The sequence below is a fragment of the Octodon degus genome, unplaced genomic scaffold (genome assembly GCF_000260255.1).
Source record: "Octodon degus isolate 3935 unplaced genomic scaffold, OctDeg1.0 scaffold00172, whole genome shotgun sequence".
Taxonomy (NCBI): Eukaryota; Metazoa; Chordata; class Mammalia; order Rodentia; family Octodontidae; genus Octodon; species Octodon degus.
Window position 1 is genome coordinate 165,666 of NW_004524748.1, and position 6,070 is coordinate 171,735.

The following is a 6,070-nucleotide window of genomic DNA, read 5'->3' on the forward strand; positions in this document are numbered from 1 at the left end:
CTGCTTGTTGTATTACTGAAAATTAGAAACCAAAACTAGAAAAGATAACTATCCTACTAGCACAGCCAATATTTTCACTCTACCCCTCCAAAGTCAAATAGAACCCAATACCTGATGAGACCCCAATGAAAAGATCCTATCAATTCAGTGAGTCACCCAATCTTCAGAGCAGGGAGATTGTCTGGCAGAATTAACCAGGCAACAGTGCCAAAAAAGGATAACTAAAAAGGAAAATTTCTCTCATGCTTCCTAAGAAGCCATAGGTTCAAGTAATTCTGTGGCCTAACCTGGCAGATGACACAGATAAAAGAAGACTACGGAGGAGCTAAGCCTCTATCCGTGATTCCAAAATGTTCCCTGAGGAGACTTAACTGACCTTAATGTATAAATAAGTTAATTTTGATAGCATATATTTTACTTTAAATTTATCTTACACATCTTGCAAAAAGAATATTACTATAAGATACATAATAGCAGTGTGGGCTAAACCTAAAAAAGGGTCTCCAAGGACAGCATAGCCCCTTTGGTTAGCTTCCAGATACACTTTTAACTTTGCACTAATGTGGTCTCTATTCATCAGTTTAAAAGTCACAGATCAATCTCCAGGCCTGCCGTGCAGACACCCCCCACACCCCGAGGAGCGCTGCCACTGCAATTGAGACTAAGCACAGTGGTGGCACATGCCTGTAATCCCAGCTCTTCAGAGGCTGTAAACAGGTGGATCACTATAAATCCAATCTAGTAGTGAGACTCTGAACACTCTGTAGACCCGTCCCCAAAAATATTTAAAAAATAATATAAATAAAAATAAAGAGATAAAAGCCACAGAAACATCTATAAACACGAAGCAAAATGTTTTGTTTCATTAAAAGTCTTTCAAAACCAAAGAACCTTCAATGTCCTGATTTGTTTGTTCTTTCCTAAAGGTGGAAAACTCCAAACAGTCAAACAGATGAAGTCAGTGATAAGTGTGTCAGATGCTTTTTACATGGATACACTAATTTTGACCTTTTAAAAGGGTTCATAGCTGCCCACTCTGCCAACACAACTTCTGTAAAGTCCCCATTGAGTTAACACTCTGAAGAGAATCCCGGACTGCCACTAGAATGCACTCATCTGCTTCAGTAAAAGGCAGGCAGAGCAAGACCTTTGCCAATCTTCCCTAACAGCAGTGAGAGATACTTGTTCAGATGGCAAGGAGTAGTACAGTGTAAATGAGTACAACCAAGCCAGCTGAATGAAAAGCAAACACAGACGGAGGTAAGAATTAAAGGAAGTCGTGAGAACAGAGGAAACAGGTTCTTGTGAAGGGCATTTTCAAGGATAATGGAGAGATTAGAACTTTTTCTCTCAGGAAAAATGATGCTAAGTTTATGGTTTCTGTCTATCTCATAAATGGACTTAGGAACATTGGAAACACAAAATAAGTACTTTGGTTTGAATATTTTTTTAAGGTAGATTAACAGACTTTTGCTCATGTTCACCTTAGGAAATCTAAGAGTAGGAAGAAAAAATCAATTTGGACTTTCATTCAGAATCAACTCCTGGCAACAGGACTTATTTCTCATTTCCAATAAATACTGTTTTAGCTTTCATCCTGTGTTCACAACTGTAACCTTTGACTTAAGATCATGAACTCAGTTTGTAAAGAATTAACTGTCACATTAAGATGCTAGAGCTAATAAATAAATAAATAAATAAATAAATAAATAAATAAATAAATGATTAAAAAGGAAGGAAGTAAAAGTTGAGGAAAAAATGATTTGCTAAGTTAGATTATCAAGTCTCCAATAGTAAAAGGAGAAATAATCATGTAAAACTAATTCTATATTCATGGAAAAACAAGCCACATAGAGAAAAAGGAAGAAGAAAATGATGTAGGAAATCATAAGAGAGATGTTTCAATTTTCACATACAGATTTTATTCTTACTGTACATAAAGCCTTCAAGAATGAAATAATAATATTATAAATATTTCCTATAGGAGAATGAAACAAACAAAATCTATAGAGATAAAAAGTTATAATATTTTAAGCATAATAGTTAAAGGCAGTTTTGACATTATTGAAGAGTTATTAAGTAGACGAGGCAATATATTTGAACATGAAGAAAAATTAGAAATAACGATAAATAGTGTAAAATATACACATGAAAGCAAGGTGCAGATATGTGAAGGCTTTAACATTTTCAGGAAATCTAATAAGAAATTTTGTCATAGAATATCCCAAGAAGAACATAGTGACTTCAAAGGAAGAAAGAGAAAATTTAGGACCATGCTTATAGATTTTTCAAGAATTAATAAATGAGACTTTCAAGAAGTGTAGGAGGTACTCAGAAAAATGGAGAGAGGGCTGAGAAGAGAAGAAAAAGCAATATATGAATCAGAGAAAATAAGACTGAAATTATGGAAGATCACATTTTTGAAATATATAGGTCACAAATATAGCACATTAATAAATTAAAGTAAGAGAGACTAACATTGGGAGAGAGAAAGCACATATATCAGTTTTAAGCCATAAGAGTCATTCATCTTGGGGTAATGACATTATAATGAAAAAATATACTTGCAGGCATAGTAAAATCATTTGCAGTAAGCATCAATTAGCTTCATCCACTCTAATTTTATTGATTTTTGGAGAAAATATATGGATGAAGTTAACAAAGATCTGTGGTAAAGGAGTAAAGTCCTAAGGATAATAAAATCCATTTTATTCAAAAGAGAATAAAAAAGTACAGGAGAATGCCTAAGAGCAAAAAAAGCCTATTCTTCCATTACTTTCTTTGAAGTGGCTAAGGTCACACAGGTTCAAGAGCTTTGATTTATGCATCTCATCCTGATGTCATGCTTGGTTGGTGAGAAAAGAGGAAGGACGGGCAAATTTATGAGTAATAATAAATAATATTTATTGAAACTTTTGTGACAATGACAATTGAAGTTCTTAAAAATATTTAACTATAATCCTTACAAAAGGAAGTAGTGGTTTTAATCTATGAGTCAGCAGTGTAAAGCAAAGTGGGCACCAGGGAGTGCATTTATGAGCACTAGTAAAGAACTACACCTGCATCCTGAGAATAAATTTATCTAACTACCAGCATAGGGTTTAACAGTGAAAGTGCAGAAATTTGGAGTTGGCTATTTTTCTAACCTCACCACATCTCATAAACTATACCAAAGCTCTAAAATAAGAAGTCATGATTGGTCTACATGGGAAGAAAAGGATTTCATCCAGTCAAAAATGAATTTTTTCTGCAATACACCCTCAATCAAGGCTGGCCTGGGAAAGAAAGCTTAGACCAAATTCTTCCAATGAACCAGATTAACTTTCCTCAGTGCATAGCAAACCTGCAACTATACACTGTGCAGATAGAAATGGACTCAAGGGGAATGCAATTACCAATAATGACAGACTGCATGAATATTTCCTCACATTCTCTGAAGAAACACAAATCCATTATGAATTAGGAAGTCTTAGAAACATGTGAATGGGTGCATAATCATCACCTACTGCATTAGTGGCAAAATTAGAATGGCACACAAAACAACATGGCCAGTAAAAGTGAATCCATTTCTGTCCTTGTTTAGTCATGATATTGCAATTGGCTCATTTCTCAAGGAAATAAGTTTTAAAATATGGCTATTGTCCTACAGCACAAAAGCATATGTTTTCATTTAATAAATCACATCTGAGTGTTGTTACTGCTGATTGTCAAACTAGTCATGAGCAAGGACCAACAGACCACTTGGTGACAAGTTGACTACATGGAGACATTTTTAAATTTGAAATGAAAATATGTTTTTGTTTAGAACTGACAAACTTTTGGGAAAGCTTCTGACTTTTTTAATAGCAACTTAGTAACCAGCAAGTTTATCTGGTCTACCTCTACGAATCCTGTGTAGTTTTGCTTCCAATCACGATTATTGTTTTAAGTTAAGACTTAACTTAAAACTTAACAACTCTCAATAAGCCAGTGTGATAAAAATTCAAGAAGTCACAAAAACTTTAAAAGGTAAATTCCAGTAAAAGATTGAAACCTCTAGAAAATGAAAACTAAGGTAAACTTTTCTCCTTTGACTTTGTGTGCTGCATATTTCATCTCCACAATGAGAAAAGTAACTAAGATATTGTTTGTTTCCCTCAAGGAACTGAGCACAAACAATAAGCATCAGTAAGGCCAGCTTCATGCAAGATGAAGGCTCAAGGGCCAGAAACTTCCACTGATTAGCACCACATGGTCCATTAAATCCAGACTGGAACCACTCAGGTGAGAGAGAAAAATCATTTGAACTCATCCCTACTTAAAAATGCCTGTGTTCTTTCCATATAGTCCTGCTACATGACTTATTTTCCTATTTAATCATTATGTTCTGTATGTTGAATACAGTGTCAATACTATATGTGACTCATATTCACACTGTGACTTTGCTGTGTGACTTACCCTAACAGTAGGGTTCTGTGGTCATCCCCTTTAAATTTGCTGCTGAGATCCTGGAGTTGTACTTTTACTTATTTCCAACCAAACCATCCAAACTTTATCCTGCTTTTCAACTTGTTTATTGGATGTGGTGCTTAGCACATTTGATGTCTAGCAACAATGTGGGAGCTATAGTTCAATTATATTGTTTTGGAGGCTCCACTGAGGTAATTGGAAGGAGGTAAGAGTTTGTTTTTCTAGTGGCACCCCGTGTATCTGAAGTGGATTCTGGATTGTTATAGTTTGGGTAATCAAGAAATTGCCGGCTGTTGCTTGCTGGTTGCTTATGCTCTTTGGTGGTTGCTTGTGCCATACTAAAATTTGAGAGCATGGAAGATCGTGGTGCCTTTATATGTGAGGATTTTTTTAGGAAAGCTTTTATTTTGTACACATAGCTTTGTTGTCCTTCTTCAACATTTTGGTAGTTGCAATTTTTGGAATGACTTTTTTGATATTCGCTTGAGCACCTGAACAAAATGAGTGTTCATGTATAAGAGAAAAGGTATTCTTTTGTAAATAATATGATCTCCTTCTCTGGGTTAAAAGGCAACCATCAATTATGCCCAGCCAGGACGTCACATGTGAGGGTTTCGTCTGACCCAGTGCCTGGACAAGGGCTTCCTAAACACAAATGGAGAAATCTCACATCTGGGTGATACAGCAAAGGCTACATTCAAATGCATGTATATTTATAAGTCCAAAACAATATAGTTTAAAGAAGCATCTCTAATCTGTCCTTTGATTTTCTTTCTCTCTCACTTTCTCTTTAAAAGGATGAAAAGCAATTATTCAAGTTATTGAACTATTGGTTGCTTTCTGCTTGGCAATGCAATTGGAGTCAATTATAGCTTTGGACTGTAGAGACTATTTTTCTGAGGACTGGAGATCCACTCTGGGAAAGGTTTTGGTCATGCCTATGAGAAACTAAGAACTTAGTTCAAATTCCTTGCATAGAGTCACTCTTGTATTCTGATCTTGCCATGAAAGATAACAGAATTTACAGCATCAATGTTTAGTCCAAAGGTCATTATCTTCTTTGTGCCTGTTGGATTCTAGGTATAGGTTTCTATCTCTCCACAACATAAATTTCCTGTTCTACAATCCTGAAGAGGTTCACTCCAGAGTGGAGCTGATGTTCACTATTGCATATAATTTATCTCCAGGCCACATTATTAAAAACTAGTCTAGATTTCATCCTCAAAATTTTAGCAAATAAGTATAAAACTTGAAATCCAAATTTATCTAACATTTTCACTTAAGAAGAACTGGTGACTGGGAATTATCTTCATTCTCTTTCTCAGCCTCTTTCTACAAAATATGCTGCTTGGATAGAGGATACTGTACATATGCACAATTTTCTAAAGGCTGAAAACATGCAGTTTCAAAACACTTGAAACATTCATTCTTACACATTTCATAACAGTTTTAAATAGAAATATGGGATAGCCTGTCTTGCCATGATTTCTCCCCAAAGCATATTGCTAGAGCAACAAATTTTGAAAGTCAGCCTGTAGCTAACTATGATGCGAAGAGTAACAGGATCAGGAGAAAGTGAGACCAGGAACCAAGCAAGAGAGTGTAAATACTTTTGTGGCCT